Raw genomic sequence first — 26,583 nt, 5'->3', positions numbered from 1 at the left:
CTGCCTTTAGATGAAACTGCTTTCACTGATTAAAACTTAGATGAAATTGCTCTCACTGATCAAAACAATATTCAGATATTTATCCCCAAAACACAACTGAATGTGCCATAAACAAACTAATTTCTGTAATTCTACAAAATCAGTAATGAACATGAACTTTATTTTGGAGATCACATGCCAATGGCGGGGTAGAATCTTACCTACTTACAAATGAAATTATATGAAATGAAATTATCTGGAATTTGCTTCAAAATCATGGGGGTGGGGTGTATCAATAAGATTGGCCGTGTCCTAGTAATTGTCAAAGCTGAGTGAGGCTACACGAGGTCCATTACACTACTATCCTCTCTACTTCTGAATATTTTTAATTGTTTCCATAATAAAAAGTTTAAAAAAGAAAAATACTTTTCTATAGCTGACAATGGTACATTCTTTCTCCAAAAAAACACTTCGGTAGATAATCAGATACAGTAAAAACATGGCTTAAAAAAACCTAACAAGAACAACAAACAAGAAGGTCCTTTAAAAAAGAGCCATACTGGGGAGGGGAGAAAAAAAAAAAGAGCCATATTATCCTTCATTGCTACATGTGTGCTGCACAGAGCAAGTAACACACAGATCACAGATCTATAGAATGCTCTAGATTCCACCCTCGAGTCTTTCCATTTAAGCTGGCAGCACTGAGGATGAAAGTGAACTGGCCTCAATTAGGAGAAAAGTTGGAGCCACATATGCACTACACATGCTGCCCACAGCGACAGCCCTTCACTGCAGAACTGCACGAGTGAAGAATATCTTCCCTGCACCTTTATTTTTCTGTTCGGGGTGGTGAGAGATCTCGGAAGGAAGAATGTATTCACATTCCCTTATGTGCATAATTTAAAACAGACAATCTTAGCATTAAGGAAATTAAGACGCAGTCTTTATTGATGTTGATTTTAATGGCCAAGATCCAAAAACAGTTCCTGTTACAAGCCCGTGGATAAACTCTTGATTCCTTTGTCAGTGGACAGACCCCACTCATTACTTGTCACTCTAATCTTTCCCATACGCAATTTGTATTCATTTTATTAAGAAAACAGAAGTTTGCCTTTTTCTCCCTAAGAGAAGTGAATTAAAGAAAACTTTTCAAGAAAAATGTTCATTTAGCAGCTTTTCTCCCAGAGTCTGCAATTAAACAGAGAGTACTGGGGAAAAGTAAAAGATTATCATATAAAAATGGGATCCAAAGTGAAGGCTAAATATTGTCTAGCATATGACCACAGAGCCACATTTGCTTTTCAAATACTTGTGAAAGCATTTGGCACCGTTTTCCAATAATCCCATAGGACTTCCACTTCCTTGTTTTTTCAATAGTATTTGAAAATGTTGACACATTTATTGAACTATTTTTGGAAGACCTAGCTCTGTCAACCTTCAGGGTTCAAGATACAAATATATAAAAGCTACAGGACAGCCCTCCCAGCTATAAAACTTGGCAGGCTTCCTAAATTCTCCAAGAAAACTTCAATTGGCAAGTCCATTAAAATCAAAAGAGGACACAGTAGAGGGAACAACTCTGGACACAGGGAGACCCTGGCCGTGCCTGAAGCTCCATTACTAAATTGCTGAATGGCTTTGAGTAAGTTTAACCCCTTCCTAACTCACTTTGCTTACCTGTCAGAACTCTGGTACAAAATTGGTTTAAGAATCGAATGAGAAGATGTTCTGAGGACTTATTTTGAAAAGAATACCAAAAAATAAACTTTAAAAATAAAAACAGTGTTAATTTCTAAAAAAGAAAACTTAGAAGTCTATGCCACAGTCAGCATATACAGTTTTATGCTGTTATCTATTAGGAGAAATCTTATTTTAAACCTGCCCCAAGTTTCTCAGACTTTAGTAATCAGACCTACTTTATAATTTTGCCAAATCCAAACAGTTACTGTATTATTATTTAGTAATACTTATCCTTAAATCAACTCACTTTAAAATACCTACTTTAGCCTTATACTAAGTAATATCAATGTAATCATAGTTTTGAAGTACTTGGATATTTTTCTGATGCAAACGTATTTTAATCATTAAAAGAAAAAGATTCATCTGTACACCACCTCAAATCATTTTAACATACCACCACATTTTGGGGAGATACTACTGTCCTGATCTATTTGTCTATAACATCTTCTACATTAATGAATAGAGTATTTGAATTAATAAATCCCTAAAACCCACTCGGCAACTTAACCGACACTAATCACATGCACTCAGGAGCCTTGGGATCTTCCTAGAGCTCCTCAGACCTCACAGCCACTGTCTTATTCAGACCTTCCGTTTTTGTTTCACTTTCCCCAAAACTCATACACAAAAATTGCTAATGTGTGTATCTTTACATTAGTGTAAATCCCACTCTCTATTTATGCTCTAGTAATGAAATTTTTCACCCTTAAACTATTTAGCAGAACCCACATGAGCTCAAAGGTTCCTCTAATAACCAAAGAATATTCAAATAGTCAAAGAATATTCAAATTTATGTATGCCAATCATGAGTCAGTCTAAAGACAGACAAACTAAGATACTCAGTAAACTCTAAAATAAGGTTGCCATTTCTGATACACATTCACCAAATTTGTTTTTATTGTGTATTTTTAAATATAGTTCAAGTATATAAAATTTTTAAGTGTGTGTACTGAACTAATCCTTGAAATATCACAAGAAAAAAATATAACACATTTTCTGAGCTCTTCCTAAGAAGCACTTTCTTATTCAGTCACCTATCAGTCACCCACTCCCATCCACCCTAGATGTTAACTCAACCGCCTGACTTTTCTGTCTCTCTCTATATACTGCTAAAGTTTGACTCAGCATTTGGCATGAGAAAAAGGACAATTTTATTATGGCTGCAGTTTTTACCAAATGTGAGTACCACAATAATCTTGGAAATTTATTTTTATCAGTTTAAAACCCTAAATCCAGTGGGTTGAACATGAGTTAATTTCTGCTTGTTCCCAAAAGCACACTAAAATGACAGAAAGAAAATTAAAGAAAAAAAGGTACAAACTCACAAAAAAAAAAAAAAAAAGAGAGGGGACAGCCCAGCAGATGAGATATATCAACAGAATTTTAGAAGATGGAGAACAGATGTACAAAGTAACTGACTTAGCAGAGCAGAGGAAGCCAAAACTTGCATTGCTATCTTGGTGGGGACCTACCAAAAACAATGTGATTGTTGGAGAAGGCTTGAGAGCCTTAGGAACTGGAAGTTCCAGAAACCTCTGAGGATTGAGATGGGAGAGCAAGTTGAAGACAGGGACCTGTTGGAAATAAGGACAAGTAACATTTAAACCACATCCACACCCATACCCTCATCAAAACTTGGCAGCCAGAAGACAGGATGTTCACTCTACAGCACTTGAAAAAGAAAGGCTCTGTGCTCAGAGGGCAAAGGTGAAGTTCTATACAGAAAACAGGGAGGTCCAGTCACTCAGTCAACAAATATTTACCAAGTGCCTACTCTGCGCCAGGCACTGTTCTAGGTACTAGAAATACTGAACAAAATACACAAAAAGATTTGCCTTCATGCAGCTTACATTCCAGAGAGGGGAGAGTCAATAAACAAAAAGTAAAATATAAGGGTATCAGATTTCAGCAATACACACTGCACAAGTAAGAAGAGACAAGGAAGGGATTTAGGGCACCCTGGGGTAGGGGTGGGAGCAGGGCTGTACTTTCAAATAAATGATCACGGAAGCAAAGCTCTGAAGGAGTTAAGGGAGTAAGCTATGTAGGTATCTGAGGGAAGAGCATTCCAGACAGAGAGAAAGCAAGCACAGGGGTACATCAAGATGGGCAGGACAGGAGAAACTATATACATGAAACAAGAAAAGGACATTATCAAAAAGAAAATTCAGTAGCCTAGGAGCAGCTTCGAAAATAGGAAAGCAAAAAAGTTCAGTAGAGAGATTAGAAGAAAACATTGAAGAAATTTCCCGAAAAGAGGGAACAAAAGGACAAAGGGATGACATCAGAGAGAAAAAAGCCGAAGTCAAACAAACCTGAAGTCACAGCAGGAAATTCAACATCCAAATTAATAGAAGTTCCAGAAAGAACAGAGAACATAGAGGGAGTCATTATCATAGTGGAATATTTCTGAAAGACATGAGTTTCCAAGCTGAAACAGCCCACTGAGTGCTCAGCACAATGAGTGAAAGACTCCCATACCATGGCACACCATCATGAAATTCAAAACACCAAGTTCAAAGATAAAATCCTGAAAACTTCTAAAGAAAACAAACTAGCTACATACACAGAATCAGAAATGAGAATCGAGTCAGTCTTCTCAACAGAACAGTGGGATGTGAAAATACAATGGAGCAACGCCTTCAAAATTCAGAGGGACAAAAAAAAAAAAAATTCAGAGGGACAGGAACCACTAACTTAGAATTCTATACCCAGCCAAACTATAAATGCAATCAAACTGAGAGTACAAAGAGGCATTTTAAGAGTGAAAAAGTTGCTTTCAGACATGCAAGGTCTCAAGAAATTCGCCTTCCACTTGCACTTTCTTGGGAAACTACTGGAGGATGCACTCATGTAAAGTAAGAGATAAGAAAGAGACACGAAGCCCAGGCACCCGAGAGCCCAGGAAGAGAGGAAAAGGGCAATTCCCAGAATACAGCTGCACAGCAGTTCTAGAAATAACCAGTCCAGGAAGGATGTCCTTAATAAAAAAAAGAAAATGGTTTGCCATATAGTTTTCAACAAAGTTTAGAGCTAAATTTAGGGTAGGTACTAAGAAAACTATACAAATGAAGAAAAAAATTGGCAATAGACTTCAGGATAAAACAAAAAGTTGTAAAAGAAAGTATATGCAATCAAAGCACTATACACAGCTCAGCTGTTGCCTATATGTGCTGTGGAAGGAGAGAAGAGTGTGCATCTGTGCACAGGAAGAGGGAGTCTGTAAAGGAGGCTAACCCCAACCAAGGTAGAAAGTCAACAGCTATTACCGTCTAGAATAGAAAAAGCAAAAAAGCAGGAATATCGTGGTTTTAAACAAAACACACAGATAATAAAACCAAAAGAACTGAAAGCGGTTGCCTCTGAGGAGCAGGAATCTGCCATGAAGGGACATGAAAGGCAGGGTCTGCTGCTTTTCCTTATAATGCCTACACTATCACCTGACTTTCTAAATCATATACTAGCACCCTGGGGAACGCTATTTGCACTGTAAATGAAGTAGCAAAAAGTGTAAAACTGCTTGAAAGAAAAAAACTGAAAGGGAAGGAGGCACACATCTTATTTTGATGTGTTTTATACCCTGGGACATTTTTCTTACATTGAAACATCAGCCTGGAAACACGACATTAACGTGAAAAACAAGATGAAGGGTACTCGCCACTCCAGCTTGATTCAAGAATCACACAACTAACAGTAGTACTCTGCTTCACAATCACACCTTTACAAAAGAAACTAGGAGGCAGAAACCAGTTAGGAAAGAAAGCTTATCTTTTGTTAAGTCAGATACTGTAGATGCCAACAAATTCCTAAAATCTTCAAGTTCTACAGAGTAACAGCATCAAACAATTAAAAGCAATAATTCACCCTCCCCTGCAGAAGAAACAGAAGTTTTAGCAGCACACAAAAGCTGGGTGCCCTTGAGCAAATTATTCTGGTTTTAAGCCTCAGTTTTTCATCTGTAAAATGAGCGTACCAGCTACTTCAAGGTGTTGCTGTAAGAAGGATTGGGGATATTAACACATAATATATAAAGCACCAACTACAGTAGCTGACTTATCATCTGTGCTCCAAATGTTACTTTTCTTCCTTTTTCACCTGTTTATTATCAATGCTTCTGGCCTTATCACATTACATACAATGGAACCTAGAACAAAGCTGAATCACTAGCGTAAAATGCACTTGTCCAGCACAGGTTAAAAAGAAGACAAAGAAGCTAATGGGACAGCACCTGAAGCCAGGATGAAGCCTGGATGGAAAGCAAGCAAGCAGTGTCAAATAGAAGCCTAAATCATGGAGGAATGTTACAAAAGAAAAAAAAAAAAAAAAAAGGAAGAAAGAAAAGAAAAACAGAAAGAAAATAAATTGAATTAGACCAATTTTCTAGCTCCAACTACTAATACAGAGGACAGAAGAACAGGTTAACTACACTAGAGGACTGAAATCAGCAAAAATCAGATTGTGAAAAACCAAACCGAACAACTAATCAAGTTTCTTCAACATACAAACTACTGCAAGGAAAAATAAGAGATGAAGAGGAAACTAGAGCATATCAGTTTTTAAAGAAACACCAACCAAACAACCTAAACGGGAAAAGAATTTGAAAAAGAATAGTTACATGTATATGTATAACTGAATCACTTTGCTGTACACCTGAAACTAACACAACATTGTTAACCAACTATACTCCAATATTAAATAAAAAGTTAAAAAAAAAAAAGATACAACAACCAATTATAACATGTAAATCTTAACTGGATCTGGATTCAAACAAACTTTTTCAAAAATTGATACTTGAGGTAATTGGAGATTTGAATATCAACAACTGAATATTTGATGATGTTAAGGAATTTTTAGTGTGATGGTGGTATTCCAATCATGTTTACAAAAGAGTTACCTTCTAGAGATACATACTAAAATATTAAAAGATGAAATGAAAAAAAGCTCATCTAAAAAATCCAAATAACATACAAATAAGGTACAGCTATGGGCTGCAGTAGTGTAACACTAGGCTTCAGAGAACCAGGCAATCTGTTTTGAGAAGGAGTCACAAAGTCTGGGAGGAAACTAGAAAGAGCATTCTTTCCACGTGTGACCGAGGGCCTACTGCATGCTGGGCTCCAGAAACCATGACTGACAGTGACCCAGAGGTCAGCCTTCACAAAGGGAGAGGTGGGAAATGACTGCTGGCCCTAGAGGTAGAAAAGCCCCACTGCCAGGAACACCTTCTTGAAGGTCATATAGATCGAGTCCTTTTTGCATCTTCCAAATTGGTATTTAGTAAAAGAGATGCAAACTGGATAGTCTAGAGGGGCCATATATCTAACGCAAATGCATGAAAAGGTCCAGCGGTAAGCCAAAAGGAAATGGGCGGGACTTCGGCAAAGTAAGAAGATGACCTGTGTGAGATGGGGCAGGAACTCCTCAGCGCTGTAACAGAGGAGCGTGAGCCCAGTGTTGCCAAGGTCCTCCAATTTTCCCAGAGAAACCTAAAAGAAAGATATTTCTGTGAAACCTCCTGATTTCTTAATGTTGTCAACTAATTTAAAATTAAAACACTCTGTTAGGGGAAAAATATGTCCGCAGATCTATTTCAGGTACAAAAAGATGTGCTGGATGTGAAAAGGTCACACTTTAATGTCACATGCAGAGACTTAAACACTATCAATAAAAATTCCACTAACAGCCTTCTTGCAGCAAGTTCACTGAAGCTGTAGAGAGAGGAAGTTATAATATAGCATATGCATACAAGTTTTACACTCCGAATCAGCTACCTCAGGCAACATAACAAAAAAGACTACCACCTCTCTGTGATGCTGAAATTAGATCCAAACAGTTTTGCCATCTATATGCTTTTCTGAGTACTGCCAAAAGCAGTGGATAGTTCAAAAAATTCTAGAGATACCATATTGAAATTGTTAAAAAGTGGTTTTAACTTGTGATCACCATAGGAAATTACAGTTTCATATCAAAGACTCTACTTCCACCCAGATAATTATTCCTGACCACTGCAAAAAAAAAACTGCTTACCACATTTTCACAAGCAACCCACTAAGTCTTTTCTTAACCTAACAATTTTCACAGAAGCCAGGCACTGCATGAAGCATTTTATAAGCACTAGCTCATTTACTCCTCATCTAACTTTCTGAGGTAGGTTATGATTGTTCACCCCCACAGTGAAGATAAGGAAACTGAGGCCTTGAGAAATAATTTACCCAAGGCTCCACTGGCATAAGCGGCATTCTAACCAGCACCACAATGTGCACCTGTTACTGATCCCTTCTAATTAATATTTCCATCAAAGAAATTTGTGAGGAAATAAAGACCCATTCATTAAGTTCAAGGTAAGAAAATACAAGGCCAATCTTATATCAGAATTCAGTTTAACCTTGACAACTGGCTAAAATCGGACAACTAAAAGAATTGAAAGGAAATAAGCACAATAGTGGGGGCATGAAAGTGCAATGGGGTAACATGAAAAAAAAAACAGAAAATCTCGTAAGACTTCGATTCTCTAATCTCAAAAATTAAGAATAGAAGTTACATCAGCAGTTTTCAACGTTTTGTTTTTCAAACTCTGCTCCCCCAAATCTCTCTCTCTCTCTCTCTCTCTCTCTCTCACACACACACACACACACCCCACTTTACTTAACAGTCTCAGTCAGTTCATGAACCCCTGAGGCCACCCTGGGCAACACCTTTCCCACTAACCCCACACTTCCCACCTCAAGGTCAAAAATCTAAACTAAATGATTTTCACCCTCCCTTCTGGTACCCTAGGCGGATGAATCAAGGGTGAAAAACAAGTAGACTATTTAGAAAAAAGGAAAAGACCTAAGAATTATGGCAAAGTTTAAACTACATATTCATTTAGTATCTTCAGGATACTGGGATGTGTACATATATTGATAGAATATAGGAAACTCAAAAATATGATTAAATTCAGAACTGCTGTTATCATGATGGTAGGTCCAGCTGCAAATCTCATCAGGAGGTCTAGAAACCTGAATTCAGGGCTTGGAAAAAATGATTAGAGACTTGGTAATCAGACTTATGTGAAAAGTTTTTAAAATCACGATTTTCTTGGAAATTAGAAGGTAACATAAGTCTTTAAGTATTTGAAAATTCTTTCATGAAGGTAGATAAATAGGCCATAAAAAGAGAAAAGCAAGAGGAAACTGGCTTCTTGGTAAAAGTATGAATGATTTAGTTTAAATACAATGAACTTCCTATCTGACCCAGACAACAAGGTCCTACAGATGAACAAGTGACAAAATCACTTTAGAACTCTTTCCATGCCCTCTGGTTCTTAACCTGGAAAGAACTGAAACCATCCCCATGACGTTCAATTTAGTCACATATGTGAAGTGTCAGCTTGGCTACCTAAAGCAAACCTTACTTATGATAGTTCTCAGAGCAAATAAAAAGATAATTCTTATTTCTCAAATAAATCCCATATTACCATAAAGATTATTTGTGAGGCAATCTATAATGAATTTAGACCTTTACGGCTCTAATACACTAAAGTAAAAAAAAAAAAAAAATGCAAAGAAGTATGTGTGATATGAAAATATATTTCTACTTTAAAAGTAACTAAGAATATGAAATTAGTCCAAATTCAATCTTTGAAAAAAAGCAGAAGCAGTATGAATGCACCCATAAGCCACCTGAGGTTTACCCTATACTAAAGGGAAAGTGACATCACTTTAAAAAATGAGAAAACCACTAAAATTCTCATTAAAATCAATGTTATCTCCAAAACTAGATATTTAGGGAAATATAGATTATCTACCCTTCTAGACATGAAAAACATGTATCTAATAAACCCACATATATCAAGCCAACCACAAAACAAGGGGAAACAATACCCAAGAGTAAGAAAAGCAAATCACCTCTATGAAATATAACCTATGTGACATTTCTACATGAAACAGTACCAGGTTCTACAAAGTTAACTCCAACTTTCAAAGAATCCTAATTAAAAGCGCCTCCAATATATTATATAAAGTTTCAACGAATTGATTCATCAAATTTATTAAGTACACATAATGTTATAGGTACTTCACATAACTCTACATATGTATTCCCTCTCTCGTACAAAATACACGTACTTCATAGAAAAAACTAAAAAAAAAGCATTAGTTATCACTATCTCAGTTATTTCTATCTGATATTAAAAATGATTTCTGGGACTTCCCTGGTGGTGCAGTGGTTAAGAATCTACTTGCCAATGCAGGGGACACGGGTTCGAGCTCTGGTCCAGGAAGATCCCACATGCCACGGAGCATCTAAGCCCGTGCGCCACAACTACTGAGCCTGCACTCTAGAGCCCACAAGCCACAACTACTGAGCCCACGTGCCACAACTACTGAAGCCGGCGCGCTTAGAGCCCGTGCTCCGCAACAAGAGAAGCCACTGCAATGAGAAGCCCGCACACCACAACAAAGAGTAGCCCCCCAGCTCGCCGCAACTAGAGAAAGCCCGTGTGCAGCAACAAAGACCCAACGCAGCCAAAAATAAAATAAATAAATTGATTTTTTTTAAATTTCTTTCTTTCTTTCCTTTTTGGCTTACCTGTACCATCTAAATTACTGTAGTATTTACACTTGGAGGCCATTCCCCTCCAGTTAATGATAGCAGGCATTAACTCCATTTTAGATTTTAGTTTGGGGCACTGCTCAGTCAGAGTAATGATAGAAATCTTATGACTATCAGGTTGCTGGTTTGTGCCAAAAAATGGCATTCCCAAAGAATGCTCTGTCTGGAATCTGTGGGGGAATCATATACAAATCTTCTATTAATTCAGGCCTTCCAAAGAGGCTGGAAATGTTTGTGTGTTGGGGGGAGGGCGAAAGGGCTGAGAGTGGATTTGCTGACTCCTAAAGGTCCAGCCCTGAGATTCCAAGATTCTATAAAAGGGCAGTAAATTAGTGTTTGGCTAGTATTTGCTGACTACTGAAGCCAGCATAAACATTTACTTGAGGCTTTTAAATGTGTAAGGGTACCCAGTTGTTAGGTACAGTAATTCTGAATCTGAAAAAAACAAACAAGACCACTGGAAATATTTCTAAATAAAGGTGGGGTAGGGAGGTATTTCCCCCATATTTCCTTTGTTTTCCCCAAGTAAACAATACAGACTTTTAGAAATGCAAAATTTGATTCTCAGCAGTATTGATCCCTACAAACTATTTTATTGCCTTATAAAAATACTAGTAATTCATACTTTTCCAAAAAGGCCACACATAGCGCTTAAACAGGCTACTTCAGTTCAAAAAACAAAGAAAAAGGCCCATACTTTCCTGTGGAAACAGAAACAAAAGCAAATCTTCAAAAATATTTAGCATTCTGCTATATGAAATATAAACTCCACATTCCTAAATAAAGTGGCAAAGATAGAACCTTTGTAGTTCTCTAGTCAGTTATATGAGAGTGGTGATTCAGGGCAAAACCCGACCTTAAACATAACTATACAATATTACTAAATAACAGAGTAATTTTACCAATAAATATTCTGGTTGAAGACTGCTTTGTCATCTTTGCAAGTATTTTTAGTTGAAAGCAAGTGGTTGGGAAGTCCACGTGGACACGGTTCAGATTTTTAAAAATCTATTTTTAAGATCTGGTGACTGGATAGGTTTTCTAAACTCAATCCTTTCGAACTGGTAATTTGGAAAGGGTAAACCACAAAACCGTTAGTTAAGAAGCAAAGGACCTAACAAGCTCACCAACTCAGATCAGCACAAAACTAACTTAGAAACCTCCAAATCTAATGATGAGCCCAGACAGTCACTAAAGCCTGTACACACACAAACTGTACTAAAAGTTACCTCTCCAAATACAGCAAGGGCTATCTGAATTCTCTTGTTTTATATTTCCATAGTTATTTTGGGGTGAGCCCTCTTCAGATTTGTCCCCTAAATCTGCAAATCTGCTTCTTTCTACTTGGAATTAAGTTTCAGATTTTAATATACATACCCAGTTGTATATTTACCCAGTTTAATATACGGACCCAGTTGAGAATATTCTATAGCAATTTAGATTTTTTACTGAAGTTAGTAATAATTTTACTGAAATTCGTTAAATGATATTTTTTATCACTTTTTACCGTTTTAGGCAATCCCCATTCAATTTAGGTATCAAGAATCTGAAGTTGGGGGCTCAACTCATCCACATATTTTCTCTGGAAGGTCTAACTACTTTGACTAGAGATAAGAGATTAAAGCACTGTTATGACTAGGTCTTTCTTAAAGAGGGATGTTTCAAAAGGAAAGAAACTGTCCCCTCCCGCTAATCTAAATGAGCAGCCTCTTGTTCTCAGCAGTCCTTCTGCACACAAGACCACTACTGACTTCAGTGGGAATTCTGCCCAAGAAGTGAGGAAGACAGGATAAGATTAAATTAGCCCTAAATCCACGCCATTGTTCCAAGCCATTACCACTTGTACAGTTCTCCAATAACCTCTATGAAGTAGATATCTGAGGTTTGATGGTGATTCTCAAATTGAATTTTAGGACTGATCCCTGGAACTCTGACAGGTGACACAGCCTAACTCTTTAAAAGTTGTGTCCGCCTGACGGATGTATTGAGTTGGCCCTTATCACAATCCAAGATTGCATTGCAATGCAGCCCCATCAGTGGCTGCAATAGCAATCCAGTGATTTCTCACAGCTAAGAGCCCTCCAAACAGAAACTGAATAGGATTAAGTGCTATTCGTTTCCCAGTAAAACCTGTTCAAAGACTGAGAATTCTAAATCCCAGCTCCTGTGGCCAAGAAATTGACTCAGTTTCCCTCAAGTCCTAAATCCAATGGGAAATGTGATAGGACACGGATTAAAATTCTAATTCTCAATACAGTACTATAAATAGAGAATACAGAAATAATAGATTCCGGTGAGAAGAAAAAAACAAGGGAAAAAATTAAAAGGTCACTGAATAAAACGGAAGAATAAAGGAAAAACTGTTAAGATTCATTTTTTAAAAAAGGTTAAATAACAGTAACAAGAACAAGACGTCTAGCATACACGTGCCATTTCAGATGCGAGAAGTTCAGAAAACTGAGGCAAAGATGTGATTCAGAAAAGAGAAAATATATCCACAGGTCCTCTAGGTTCTACCTTCCCTCGCACCGCACCAGGGCTCTTAAAAACGAGCAGCGGTGGTGGTGACAAGGAATGCAATTTAAGGCGTCCTAGGTCAATTAGGGAGGGCTCCACAAAGAGACACCCCCCCCCCAAATAATAGACTCTAGGCGAGAGTTCTTCTCACTTCACCAAAAAACCTGACCTCAAGGGAGATGAGCGATCTCGGGAAGCATGATGACCGACGGCTTCCAGCAGACATCCCGGCTGCCACAGGCAGCGTCTGGGGCTGGAGATTTAGACTCCGATTCCAACGCTGCTCTTTCTGTTCTGTTCTCCTCCTGGTCCTTCCCCTGCAGCTCAACTAACAACCCTCCCAACCCTCTGCCCTCAAATCTAGAGAAGAAAAATAAGCCATGGGTGGTGAGATGGCCTGTGTGCCGGGACTGCAAGGATCAGAGAGCAAAACTTGCGCTTCTCTCCGTACCGGCCAGGTCGCACCCGTCCTGCGGGACAGAGCGAGCGGCGGCGGCGGCGGACACGCACCGTGCTTGGGGCTGACGCACCCCTCGCCCGGCTCCACGCAGCGCCCACGCGCGCGGCCGGCCGAGGGACGCGCGACGTCCTCGCCTACGTTTCGTCTCCCAAAATTATCCTCCAGAAGGGCGACGCCGCCGCCGCGTACCCCGAGCCCCCGCGCTCATCGCCAGGAGTCGAAGGAGGACGGCCGCTCCGAACTGGGACAGGCTCGCGCGCCGCGGCCCGCGCCCAGGATGGAGCCGGATCCCTCCTGCAGCCGCTCCGCGGGGCCCGGGACGCGTGACCCTGAGCCCACCGCACCCCCGCGGGGCCGGCGCAGTTCTCACCAGGCCCCCACCTCTCCCGGCGCCGACGAGACGCGGCCCCGGCTCCCGAGAAGGGAGAAGTGGGGGACCGCAGTGGAGCGGGGAAGCAGGGATCCGGCCTGGAGCAACAACAGGACCCGGTCCGCGGGGCGGGAACGAGTAGGAGAGGAGACAGGGACTCGCAGAAAACCCCAAAGCCGGCCGCCCTCCCCCTCCTGGTGGAACCGTCCCGCCACCGCTTCCTGCCCGGGATCAGCTTCCCAGCTGCAGCCTCAGGAAAAATCCGAGACGCAGGGACCAGACGCTCGGCCCGGGATACCCCGCCCCGGGCCCGCCATTCCACAGCTCCGCACACCTCCTTACCCGGACGCCGTACTCAGGAGCTCGCTCGCCGCGGGGACCCGTCCAGCTTCAGCGCCAGCCGCCGGCCGCAGCACCCGCCTCCTCCCTCCCGTAGGTTTCAAATTGAAATTCCCTGGCTGAGGCCGTCAGAGGACTCCGCGCGCCAGCCCCGCCCCCTCGCGGCGGAAGCCCCTCCCGCGCCCCCGCCGGACGCGCACCGGGTGCGGAAACCCCCGCGGGCTGAGACACGCCCCCTGTGCCCAGGCCACGCCTCCGCGCCAGCCCGGGCGACCCTTCCCGAGGGATTCGCCGCGCGCCCTGGCCGGGTACCGTGCGCAGGAAGGACGCGTCTCGCCCTCGGAGCTGCTCTGGATAATGAGTGCTGATGCCTGTGTGCAAGCCTTTGTTACCCGCGAATCCCGATCTTAAATGCCCTTTTATCAACTTTCAAAAGTTATTTCTTCAAAGTGAATCCATTGACTAAACCTTTACCCCAGGCTAGGCCCTGTTGATACAGAAATAGGGAAAACTAGATTCTCCTCAGTCTAGAGTGGAAGAAGTGCTTTCACAGAGAGAGCAGTGGCAGGGAACCGTTTATTCTTCCTGTGGGAGGGACGGGAGGGATTGGGGAAGCCCACTGGAGGAGGGGCTTTTATGCTGAACCCAAAGTGTGGGTAGGATCTCCAGGCGGGGGCCTGGGAGCCTGGATTGCAGAGCAGGATGCGGCTGAAGGCTGGAAACCTAGGTTCAGGCCGACTGTGGAAAGACACACATACGCACACAAACGATACCTCCCCGTTCTTTTGTATAATTAGATGGTCTTCTTTCAGATTCTAGTTATTTCTTCTTTTCTGAACCTTAGCATGTCAAACGGGCTGTCCAAGTCATTGCCTCTAGCATCTGGCACACATGTACCTCTTCTCCTTATGCCCCCTCGCACCTCGACGGAGGTCTTTAGAGACTGCACCTCGGCCAAAGTCTTCTTTTCTTTCCTAAACAGAGCCTTTTCTAAAATTAACAATGTCAAATCAAACCTCAGTTACAATACCTTCCGTGCGTATGATATTTTCAGTGAACAAAGCACATTAACATATTTTATCATTTGATCCTCACAGGATCTTTATGAAAAAGGCAGGGCAAGTGTTATCTTCATTACATCAAAGAGAAAAGTAAGAGTCCGGAAGATAAGTTACTTGCTAAGGTCCTGCCAGGGAATAATAAAAATAATAAAAGCTAACATTTACTATGTGCTTTATGTGCCAGGCATTGTTCGCAATCCCACACGTGAGTTAACTTACTTAACGCCCCCAATGCTAAGCAGCCAAGTAAAACTTAATAAGGTATGTTAGCTACTATACAGGGGAAGTTTGACCAGAAAGCCGTTCTGGTAAAGAAGACCTGGGAATATTACAAGACAATACTATTACGAACTTAAAGGCAGATTTACAATGAAATTAGTCCTCGAAACTACACAGGCCTTGAAACTATATGCATAATTTTATTATTTTTTTTAAAGAATCCCTAAAGTTATATAAGGTTTAGGGCCTACAGAACTTTGATCTACCTGTGATGAAACCCCTTTAAAATGTTAATGCAATATAATAACATAAATGTAGGCATAATTTATGAAACATAATGTCCTTATCATAGGAAATTATATCCCTATTATATCCTCTGTTGAAGTCTGCAAATCACTTCTGTACACCACCTTTTAGGAGGAACATTGACAAGCTAAATTATACCCGTAGATGGGTGACCTTGATAATGTGGGAGCCAGCAAGACGTGGCCTAAAGAGATAGATGATTAAAGGTGATGGAAAGGTTGTTATCAAATATCTAAAGGCTATCATGTGGAAGAATTATACTCTGTGTTGGACACAGCCTTACTTGGCCCCAACATTTCAAGGGAATGGAGCAGATTCAGTGAAGACCTAGCAGGAACTGAAGGTAGGAAAATCAAATACTAGGACCTATAAGGAAGTGAAGAAAACAGATGGAACATGGTACCATACAGATGTCAGTAAACAACAGGTGGTAGTCCAGGCAAGCAAGTCTTAGCAGGGCAAGAAGAGGGGAATGGACAGACAGCAGGACAAAGTCCTGAACAGGTGATATCCAGAGATGTAGGCAGGCTGGAACACTGTCTGCCTGGACAAGGCCAGAACATCAATCCCTAGGAAAAAAAACTGATAAGAGCAAGTCTGGGTCTTCCCATTAGACAGACTGGACAAACAGGCAAGACTGACACTGAGAACAAGACAGGAATAGATACCAGGCCTGAGATTCACCACATCCAAGGTTAGCATCACAGCCTTAATCCTGGGCACCATCTGCAAGCGAAGCCAGCCTGGCAATCTGGACTATAAATTCACCCAGGACTTCCTTAGTGCCGTTACTTAGCAACTCACTCACACAGGCATGCTCCTAAGGAATCTTTATCTCACTATACCGGTGATTCATTCTTTTATCTTTGTGACTTCTGGGTGCCAAGGCCAACCAGGTGGAAGTATCTGGGTGGCTCTAGATTGAGAACCTGCTCTTCCTTTCCATGATGCACAGGCAAGAAGACCTGGCAATGCCCTCGCATGCCGTCTGATGGAGGCAATCTCGATCTTCCCTGTGAATGCATGTATCCCGGTTCCACTGCCAGAAGCAACAAAGACACCATGCAAATACCAAGAGGAGTCACTCCATCACCTGGCCACTCACTGGAGCAGTTTCAGTTACCTGTGGCTGCATAACTCCAAAATTTAATGACAACAATTGTATTGCTCCTGATTCTGTAGGGCGGGCATTCAAGCAGGGCTCAGCAGGATGGCTCGTCTCTGCTCCATGTGGTATCAGCTTGGGAGGCTCAACCGTGAATGAAGGACCCAAGATGGCCTCACTCCCATGTGCTGCCTGTCACCTGGGGAGCCTGATTTCTCCTCTACATGGACGCTCATCTTCCAGGGCCTCTCTCTTTCCATGCGGCCTCTTAGCTGGATAACCCAGACTTCTTTACATGGCATCTGGCCTCTGAGAAGGTATAAACAAAAGCTGCAAGGCCTTTCAGGCCTAGGCCCACAAGTCCTACAGCATCACGTGTGCCCCATTCTGTTGGTCAAAGCGAGTCGGAGAACCAGCCCCAATTCAAGGAGAGGGATCACAGACTTCACCTCTTGATAGGAGGAGTGGAATGTGTGCCCAGTGATAGGAAGAATTGTTCGCAGGCATCTTGGTAAACAATTTACCACGGAAGCTGGGTTTTTCTAGTCTAGTATTTGAGTCTGCCCTCAAGCAACCCTTCTGCTTTCCATCTACAGTAAAATCTTCCACTGGTTTTTCCTCAAAAGTATCACAAGGCCCCTTTTCCATCTGAGTCACACTGAGTGATGATAATCTCCTTTTGAAAGGCCACTCCCAGCTATTGCTAATGATGCACACGAGCATCTCAAGCCTGCCAAACTGAGGTACTCCTTCAATCATAGTTGGAGCTGTGCCCCACACACCCCTGCTTCCTCTGGCTCAGTGACACAGAAAGAGGCCTGGACATGCTGACACTGGAGCAGAATCTCCTTTTTTCTCTTTAATCGAAGTGTAGTTAACTTACAGTGTTGTGCTAATGTCTGCTGTACAGGAATGTGACTCAGTTATACACATATATACATTCTTTTTTTTAATATTCTTTTCCATTATGGTTTATGCCAGGAGATTGGATATAGTTCCCTGCGCTGTACAGTAGGACCTTGTTGTTTATCCATTCTAAATGTAATAGTTTGCATCTACCAACCCCAAACTCCCAGTCCATCCCTCTCCCTCTCGCCCTCCCCCTTGGCAACCACACGTCTGTTCTCTGCATCTGTGAGTCTCCCAGTTGCTTGCTATGGGATCTCACGATCGATTGGTCCCTAGCACTGAAAGCAGATATAGAACAGGCCCAGTAAAAATCCCCCCAAAAAGTTACATTTGGAAAGGGTGAAACAAAGATGTATTATTTCAGTTTAACAATCTGAGTGTCATCATGTACCAGGACTCATGCCATGCTCTGAACATTCAGAAAAGAATAATACATCATCCCTGCTGTGGTGGAGTTCACAGTCTGGTAGACAACAAATCTGGTAAAGAGAGTCAGGAATTCTGGTTCTTATCTCTGCCTTCAAATTGTCCTCACCACCTGACACAGACTACACTTAGTCTCTGCCTCTTTAGTTAGAGGTTATATGAACTTCAAGAATAAAACAATGTTTTGTTGTTGTTGTTTTTATAATTTATTTTATTTATTTATTTATTTATTTATTTTTGGCTGCGTCGCGTCTTCGTTGCTGGGTGCGGGCTTTCTCTAGTTGCGGTGAGCGGGGGCTACTCTTTGTTGCCGTGTGCGGGCTCCTCATTGCAGTGGCTTCTCTTGTTGCAGAGCACGGGCTCTAGGCACACGGGCTTCAGTAGTTGCAGCTCATGGGCTCAGTAGTTGTGGCGCACGGGCTTAGTTGCTCCACGGCATGTGGAATCTTCCCGGACCAGGGCTCGAACCCGTGTCCCCTGCATCGGCAGGCGGATTCTTAACCACTGAGCCACCAGGGAAGCCCAAAACAATGTTTTTTTTGTTTTGTTTTGTTTTGTTTTGTTTTTAAGAATTTCACTTTATTTATTTATTTGTTTATTTTTTTGGCTGTGTTGGGTCTTCGTTTCTGTGCGAGGGCCCTCTCCAGTTGCGGCAAGCGGGGGCCACTCTTCACCGCAGTGCGCGGGCCTCTCACCACAGCAGCCTCTCGTTGCGGAGCACAGGCTCCAGACGCGCAAGCTCAGTAGTTGTGGCTCACGGGCTTAGCTGCTCCGCGGCATGTGGGATCCTCCCAGACCAGGGCTCGAACCCGTGTCCCCCGCATCGGCAGGCGGATTCTTAACCACTGAGCCACCAGGGAAGCCCAAAACAATGTTTTTTGATGTCAATATACAAACATCATTGAGTCTCATTTTATACCAGTTACATTCGGACAGTAACACAGAGCAAGTTTATGAAAGTTTATATTTTACTTTGATTCTCAGTGATAAATAAAGAAAGGTTATAGAGCCTTCCGTGTGTGCCTGATCTTCAGGACAGAAAGGCTTAGAGAGGTCCAAAGAGAAGGCTCCAGGCCCATTCACAGACATAAACCTAGAGTCTAAGGGAAAGAGGAGACCGTGGAAAGAGGCTTAGGGGCCTGGATCCTCATTTTGCCGGGAGCAGGCCGATGTCCTAGGATGGGAAATGACTGAGACAGAACACCAAGCTTTGACGAAAATGGATTGCCACGTGACCTCCCCTCACAGGACTGGGGTCAGCAGACCCGCAGTCACTAAGCTCTTTCCCAAACAGTGAATGGAGGGAGGGCTTGGTCAGGTGAAAGGAAACACTGCACTTCCAGGGCACACTTAATTAGATGTGGGGATTGGGGCGGCAAAACGACCTTGAAGCAGCATCACTGGACTTCACTGGACAGGCAAAACTGCCCCCCAATACCGCAGCACGCTTCTGACGTACATGGCAGCGAAAGCTAAATTCTTTGGGCACGCAGTGAGGGGCACCACGTGTGCAGCATAATTTCTAAGTGGCCTCAGCAAGTACTGGTAAAACCCATCAACAGCTACAACAGCAGCAGCAGAAGAGACTGTTGAATAAAAGCACCAGAAGAAAAATTAGAAGAGGAATCCCCTGGATTAGAAGGGTTTTGCTGGCGATAGTCACATAGCCCAGACCTCACTGGCTAGTTTATAAAATAGCCACTGGAAATAGTAAAGACAGTGGGATTGGAACTGGAATGTTGCAGTTTCTAACCAAATTCCTCCATTTGGATAACTGACCATCTTAAGGGGTGGTCCTTAGTTTATGCAAAACAGATGTGAGGTAGAAGGTTGGTATTAGAAAATCTTCAGTTTGGTTTTGTGTGGTTTCCCCCAAGGTACACATCTGTGTTCTACTTATTGGAAAACACTTAGAAGGATCGGGATTTTAAGGTTATGTATATGTTATGTGTCCTATGACCCCACCTTCCAGAGGAATATCCTCCTGGAGAGTACAGTTTCAAACCGGTAACTACCCAGTAAAGGGAATATTGGTTCCTATCTCTGCCCTCAAAGTGTCCTCACTACTTGACACAGACTATACTTAGTTTCTGCCACTTTAGAGTATACATGAACTACAAGGGTAAAACAATTTTTTGATATCAATATACAAACACCATTGAGTTCCATTTTACACCAATTAAATTCAATCTGAAACTGACTACCATTTCAAAAATCCGACTATAATCTGAACACCTAAAATCTAAGGACAGAGAAAGATTATAGTAGGATTGAAAGAGGTAAACCAGGCAAATACTAACTAAAAGAAAGCTAATGTTGCTCTATTAATAATAGATAAAATAGATTTTAAGGTGAAAAGCACTACTAGAGATAAGATGGATCAATATTATGGAAAAATAATTCAATTCACCAGGAAGGTATAAAAATGTTAAACTTGTAACATAGCTTCTAACATAGTTTGTAACATGCATCTTATAACATAGCTTCAAAATACATAAAGCAAATATAAATGGAATTCCTGGTAAAAGTTAATGAACTACTATCATAAAGGGAGAGTATGACACCTCTATCAATATTTGACAGACCAAGCAGACAGAACTCAGTAAGATTATATGGTTTTGAAAATACAATGAACAATCTTGATATAATGAACATATGTAGAAATTTGCAGAAATTTCAACAACTGCAGAATATGCATTCTTCTCAAGCATGCAAAGACCACTTATGAAAATTACATATCAGGCCATAAAATAAATCTCAGATTTCGAATTCAAACTCAAGTCTCAAGTTTCATGCAACTGATATCATATACCATATGTCATAATTCACAGCAATTAGGTAAGAAAAGAATAGTAATTAACTTTTAAAGCTCCATATATTTGGAGGAAGGTACTTCTTAATGACTCATGGGGAAAGGAGTAAACGTAATAGAAATTATGAATGCTTAAAACAATTACAAAATCATGAGAACAATCATGGAATTCAGCTAAAATGGTGCTCAGAAAGAATTCATGGCCTTAAATATATGTACTGAAAAAGAGGAAGGCTGAAAATTAATAAACATCCAACTTACAGAATTAATTTTTTTTAAAAAGAAAATATTCCATATGAAAGTAATAAATATAAAATTGGAAATTAATGATCTAAGAAATATTCAGAAGAAAGAATCATTGCAGTCAAAATTTGGTTCTATGAAAATATTTATAAAATAAGTCACCTCTGGCAAGACCAATCTAGAAAAAAAGTGAGATGACACAAGTGAACAATTATAACAGTAAGAAAAGGAAAGCAGATAAAGGAATTTAAAAGATAACAGAAAAATACTATTAACTTTAAGACAAATTTAAAAGTTTAGGGGAAATGGAAAAATTCTTAGAAAAATTGTGAATTGCTAAACCCAGCTCAAAAAGAAAAAGAAAAGGAAATTTCCATGGGCATCACTGAAATTGAATCAGAAGTTTTAAAACTCCAAAAAAGAAAAAAATGTTATAATAAAATAATAATAAATAAAACTCACAAAAAGGAAGCACTAGAGTGAAGTGGTTTATAGATAAGACCTACCAAATATTCAAGGAACAAGAGATTACAAATTGTCTTTGCTCTGCTGCTACAGTATTGGGTGTAAGGGCTACAGATACCATGGCTTTTTAGTTAATAGTTTGCTAGATTACAAGGAGCCACATTTGATACTGATAGAGAAGACTGTACATTTCCCAGAGATCCTGTACATTGCGCTGGGTTCCATGACAGGATGAGACTCTGCGTTGTTTCCCTTGTAGAGGGAAGGTGTATGTTCTTTGTGTGGAAAGAAGGATAAAACAGGTATTTGCTGACAGAAGAATAGATGATGGCAGAGACAAGGCTATGTGACAAGGCATATTTTCTTTTCCTCTGGGGCACAAAACTGTCCACATCTCCGAGCCTCCTTTGCAGTTAAGTGTGGCCATGTGAGTGGGTTCTGGCCAATGGAAGGTGGGTAGAGTTGATGTAAACTGTCTCCAGGCATAGTTCCTATTAAAAATTCTCCCACATGACCCTTCACACTGTTTATCTCTCTTCCTTTATTTGCTAAAAAGAATGATGAATTCTGATTAAGGGTATCATGGAAATTAGAGTGGATGGGTAGCTTTTAAGAGAAAACACATGAGCAAAGGCATTAAGGCTTTAAAGAGGAGCTTGGGTTAGGATTCACTGCAGGTTTTCATAAGTGTGTTAGATTTTTAAGTGTTTTATCCATTTATTATTTTAAATATAACTTTCCCAGAAAGTCTTAGCTAAGCAAAACCCTCAAAGCATGATAATTCAGTTCATTTAAATTTAAACTCAGTAAACTGAGCAAATATTTTCATTGTGATATACCATGTGCTAAGTAGACAGGCAAACCACCTTCCAAAAAAGAGTAGCACTTGGCTTATAACTTTTTAACCCATTGATCAATGACACCTAAATAAGTAGTGGCTTAATTAAATTATTACATATAAAAAACAATGCACTTTTCATATGAGAGCCTCATGTACCCTTTGTAAGAGAATATATTCACCCTAATGGGTTACACATGTCAAGTATTTAATATTCTAAAATGTCTGCTCCTGTAAGAAAAATTGAGATGAACTAAAAAACTATGACTAAGTAAAATCCTCCAAAGGTGGATGGACATGAGACTTTGAGATAAGTAAGATCTGACTATTCATTTGAGCTCAGTGATGTCAATCAAAGCTGTCTTGCCAAGTTAAACTGGGCATTCCACTGACTGGAGTAGCAACACATGGGGAGAATTCCAGACACATGGAGGTTTTTCAGAGAACTAAAATTTAAGATGTGAGAATAGTCTGAGTGGGACACCTATCAGCTAAATTAACCACAAGCCTTGATAAATCTTATCAACCTGGTCAAGCAGCTTCCCTTGCTTCCTCACTGATACCTGTTCAGATCTCCAGAAACTCTGACCTCAGAAAACAGCTTGCCCAGTTGATTTCAGTTATAGCTTTAATATTAAAAAAAAGTGTTTTTGGTATGTCTTGGAAAAGGCTAACAGACAAGGATAGACTTTCAAAGATAAGAGTAGTCTCTAAACCTTATGCCACAAAGAAAACTAACAAGGTTGTCCAGAAGTTAACCCTGGGGGGCAAGGGCAGGAGACAAAACCTACAGTGAAAAAAATAAAACTTCCCCAAGGGAAAGAGTCATCTAAAATATGCACGCAAATAAGACAGAGTGAAAGAAACCTATTAACCTGTGTCATTGTAGCAGCTAGATTTTTAGGTTATGATGTATGTAACTTGTCCCTTACCAATGGACATGTATGTACTTAAAATTTTTTGCTTCTATAAGTAATACCTACAATAAAACTAATATTCTTGTACATATGTCTATGAGTACATGTATGAGCTTTTTTGGTAAATATCCTTTATCAAATTAAAAATACTTTCTAATCTTAAATTGTCAAGACTTTACATTTTCTTCTTTTTTAAAATCATGAACAGGTATTGAATCTAATCAAATGATTTTTTTCTGAATCTGTTAATATGATCATAAATAAGTTCTTTCCTTTATCTGATTATGATGTGAATTACAATAATTGATTTTCAAATGTTAAACCAATCTTTCTCTTTCTTTCTTTCTTTCTGGCTGCACTGGGTCTTTGTTGCTGCGCGTGGGCTTTCTCTAGTTGCGGCGAGCAGGGGCTACTCTTTGTTGCAGTGCGTAGGCTTCTCATTGCGGTGGCTTCTCTTGTGGAGCACGGGCTCTAGGCGCGCGGGCTTCAGTAGTTGTGGCACATGGGCTCAGTAGTTGTGGCTTGCGGGCTCTAGAGTGCAGGCTCAGTAGTTGTGGCGCACAGGCTTAGTTGCTTCGCGGCATGTGGGATCTTCCCTGACCAGGGATCAAACCCATGTCCCCTGCATTGGCAGGAGGATTCTTAACCACTGTGCCACCAGGGAAGTCCCTGTTAAGCCAACTTTGCATTCCTATAATAAAACTTAATTGTGAAGTAGTATCCTTTGTATATACTGCCATATTCAATTGGCTAGTATTGTAGCTAGGATTTTTAAATTTTCATTCATGACAGAGATTGGACTGTAATATTTCCTTTTAAATAATATCCTTTTCAGGTTTTGATATCAAGATTATGTTGACCTTATAAAACAAACTAACTGGAAAGTTTACACTCATTTTTTACTTTCTGAAAGAGGTTGTGTAAGATTGGAGTTCTTGGGACTTCCCTGGTGTTCCGGTGGCTAAGACTCCGTGCTCCCAATGCAGGAGGCCCAGGTTCGATCCCTGGTCACAGAACTAGATCCCACATGCTGCAACTAAGAGCCCACATGCCGCAACTAAGACCCCGCGCAGCCAAATAAATAAATACTAAAAAAAAAAAGATTGGAGTTATTTTTTCCTTAAGTGTATAAATAATTCGCTGATAAAGCCATATGGGCTTAGAGTTTTCTTTGTGGAAAGGATTAATTATGGGTTCATATTTGTATTAAATAAGTTTTGGTAAGTAACATTTTTCAAGGAATTTTAAAATTTCACCTGAATTTTCAAATTTATTGATTAATTGTTCATAACGCTTTTTTACCCTTTTCATGTCAAAATGTAGTGATGTCCTTTACTTCATTCCTGATCTAGGTCACTGTGCTTTCTCTCTTTTTTTCCCTTGATTCATCTTCCTAGAGGCTTATCAGTTTCACTAGTTATTTTAAGGAAAAACTTTTGATTTTATTGATTTTTCCCATTATTCAAGTGTTTTCTATCTAATTAGTACTTGAGATTATCTTCATTATTTCTTTCGTTTGCTGTTATTTTTCTGAAATCTTGAAAAACTTACTAAGATAATTGATTTTTGGTACTTCTTTTCTAATATGACTATAAAATTCTCTTGAAATATTCTGCACATTTTGCTGTCACATTTTTGCTTTTATTCATTTAAAAATATTCTTTTAATTCAAAATCTAGGGTTTTTTTAAACAATATTTGATATCAAGATTTATTGTAAAGCTATAGGATGTGTGATAATCCTAGAAGGATAGACAAATAGACCACTGGAACACAATAAAATGTCCCAAAACAGTCCCACACATATATGGCCACTTATTCATGAGAAAGGCGCCACTGCAGGGAAGTAGAGAAAGGATGGTTCTGTCAATAAATGATATCGAGGACTTCCCTGGTGGCACAGTGGTTAAGAATCCACCTGCCAATGCAGGGGACAAGAGCTCGAGCCCTGGCCCGGGAAGATGCCACATGCTGCAGAGCAACTAAGCCCGTGTGCCACAACTACAGAGCCTGCGCTCTAGAGCCCACGAGCCACAACTACTGATGCTCGTGTGCCTAGAGCCCATGCTCCGCAACAAAGAGAAGCCACTGCAATGAGAAGCCCAGGCACCGCATCGAAGAGTAGCCCCCGCTCGCCACAACTAGAGAAAGCCCGCACGCAGCAACAAAGACCCAACGCAGCCAAAAATAAATAAATAAATAAATAAAATAAAATAAATGATATCGAGTCCATCAAATAACCACATAGGAAAAGAAATGAATCTTGACCCAAACTTCCCTCCATACATAAAAGCCAGTTAGTTGTAGCAGGAATGTAGACATGTGTAAATGGTAAAAACGATAAAGCTTCTATCTAGAAGATAATATAAAATAATGTCTTCATCATATTGGAATAGGCAACAATGTCTCACAATTAGCACACACACCCACGTGCACATGCACACACACAACACTAACCATAAAGAAGCAGATTGATCAACTACACTTCACTAATATTAAGAATTTTGGGGGACTTCCCTGGTGGTCCAGTGGTTAAGACTCCATGCTCCCCCTGCAGGGGGCACAGGTTCGATCCCTGGTTGAGGAACTGAGATCCCACCTGCGCGCTGCACGGCCAAAAAAAAAAGAAATTAAGAACGTTTGCTCATCAGAAGACATCATGATGAGAGTGAAAGGCAAGGTGCAAAGTGGGAGTGTTGGAATTCATATATCTCACAAAGTATCCTTATCTAAAATAAAAAGAACACCTACAAATCAATAAAATAAGCCAGAAAACTCAGTGAAAATGGACAAAAGACATGGTCACTTCATAAAAGCAGGGTACTCAAACGGTCAACAAATATATGAAAAGGTGCTCAACATTATTAGTCACATGGGGAATGCACATTTAAATCACAGTGTTGGGCTTCCCTGTTGGCGCAGTGGTTAAGAATCCGCCTGCCAATGTAAGGGACACGGGTTTGAGCTCTGGTCCGGGAAGATCCCACATGCCGCAGAGCAACTAAGCCCGTGCACCACAACTACTGAGCCTGCGCTCTAGAGCCCGCAAGCCACAGCTACTAAGCCCACGTACCAAAACTACTGAAGCCTGCGTGCCTAGAGCCCGTGCTCCGCAGCAAGTGAAGCCACCACAATGAGAAGCCCGCGCACCCCAACAAAGAGTAGCCCCCGCTCGCTGCAACTAGAGAAAGGCCGTGCACAGCAACAAAGACCCAACACAGCCAAAAATAAAATAAATAAATAAACTAAATAAATTTTTTTTGAAAATAAAAATAAATAAATC

General features: G+C 40.6%; 1 protein-coding gene across 19 annotated transcripts in view; it reads right to left on the bottom strand.

Annotated features, from left to right (window-relative positions):
• EPB41L2 (erythrocyte membrane protein band 4.1 like 2) overlaps window positions 1-14,153 on the bottom strand; it is a 214,412-nt gene extending 200,259 nt beyond the window's left edge. For 14 of the 19 annotated variants that reach the window (XR_005022103.1, XM_036870867.1, XM_036870876.1 and 11 more), the window contains exon 1: window positions 14,004-14,131. The gene's annotated coding sequence lies outside the window, so the exon portion shown is untranslated. Of the gene's footprint in view, window positions 1-7,115; window positions 7,206-13,341; window positions 13,787-14,003 lie in introns of those variants that run through there. The other 5 variants (XM_036870869.1, XM_036870885.1, XM_036870868.1 and 2 more) reach the window with 5 other exon arrangements.
• Between the last annotated feature and the right edge of the window lie 12,430 nt (window positions 14,154-26,583).

The sequence above is a fragment of the Balaenoptera musculus genome, chromosome 12 (genome assembly GCF_009873245.2).
Source record: "Balaenoptera musculus isolate JJ_BM4_2016_0621 chromosome 12, mBalMus1.pri.v3, whole genome shotgun sequence".
Taxonomy (NCBI): domain Eukaryota; kingdom Metazoa; phylum Chordata; class Mammalia; order Artiodactyla; family Balaenopteridae; genus Balaenoptera; species Balaenoptera musculus.
Note: the sequence above shows the minus strand (reverse complement) of the source record. Positions and strands in the feature narration are given on the sequence as shown.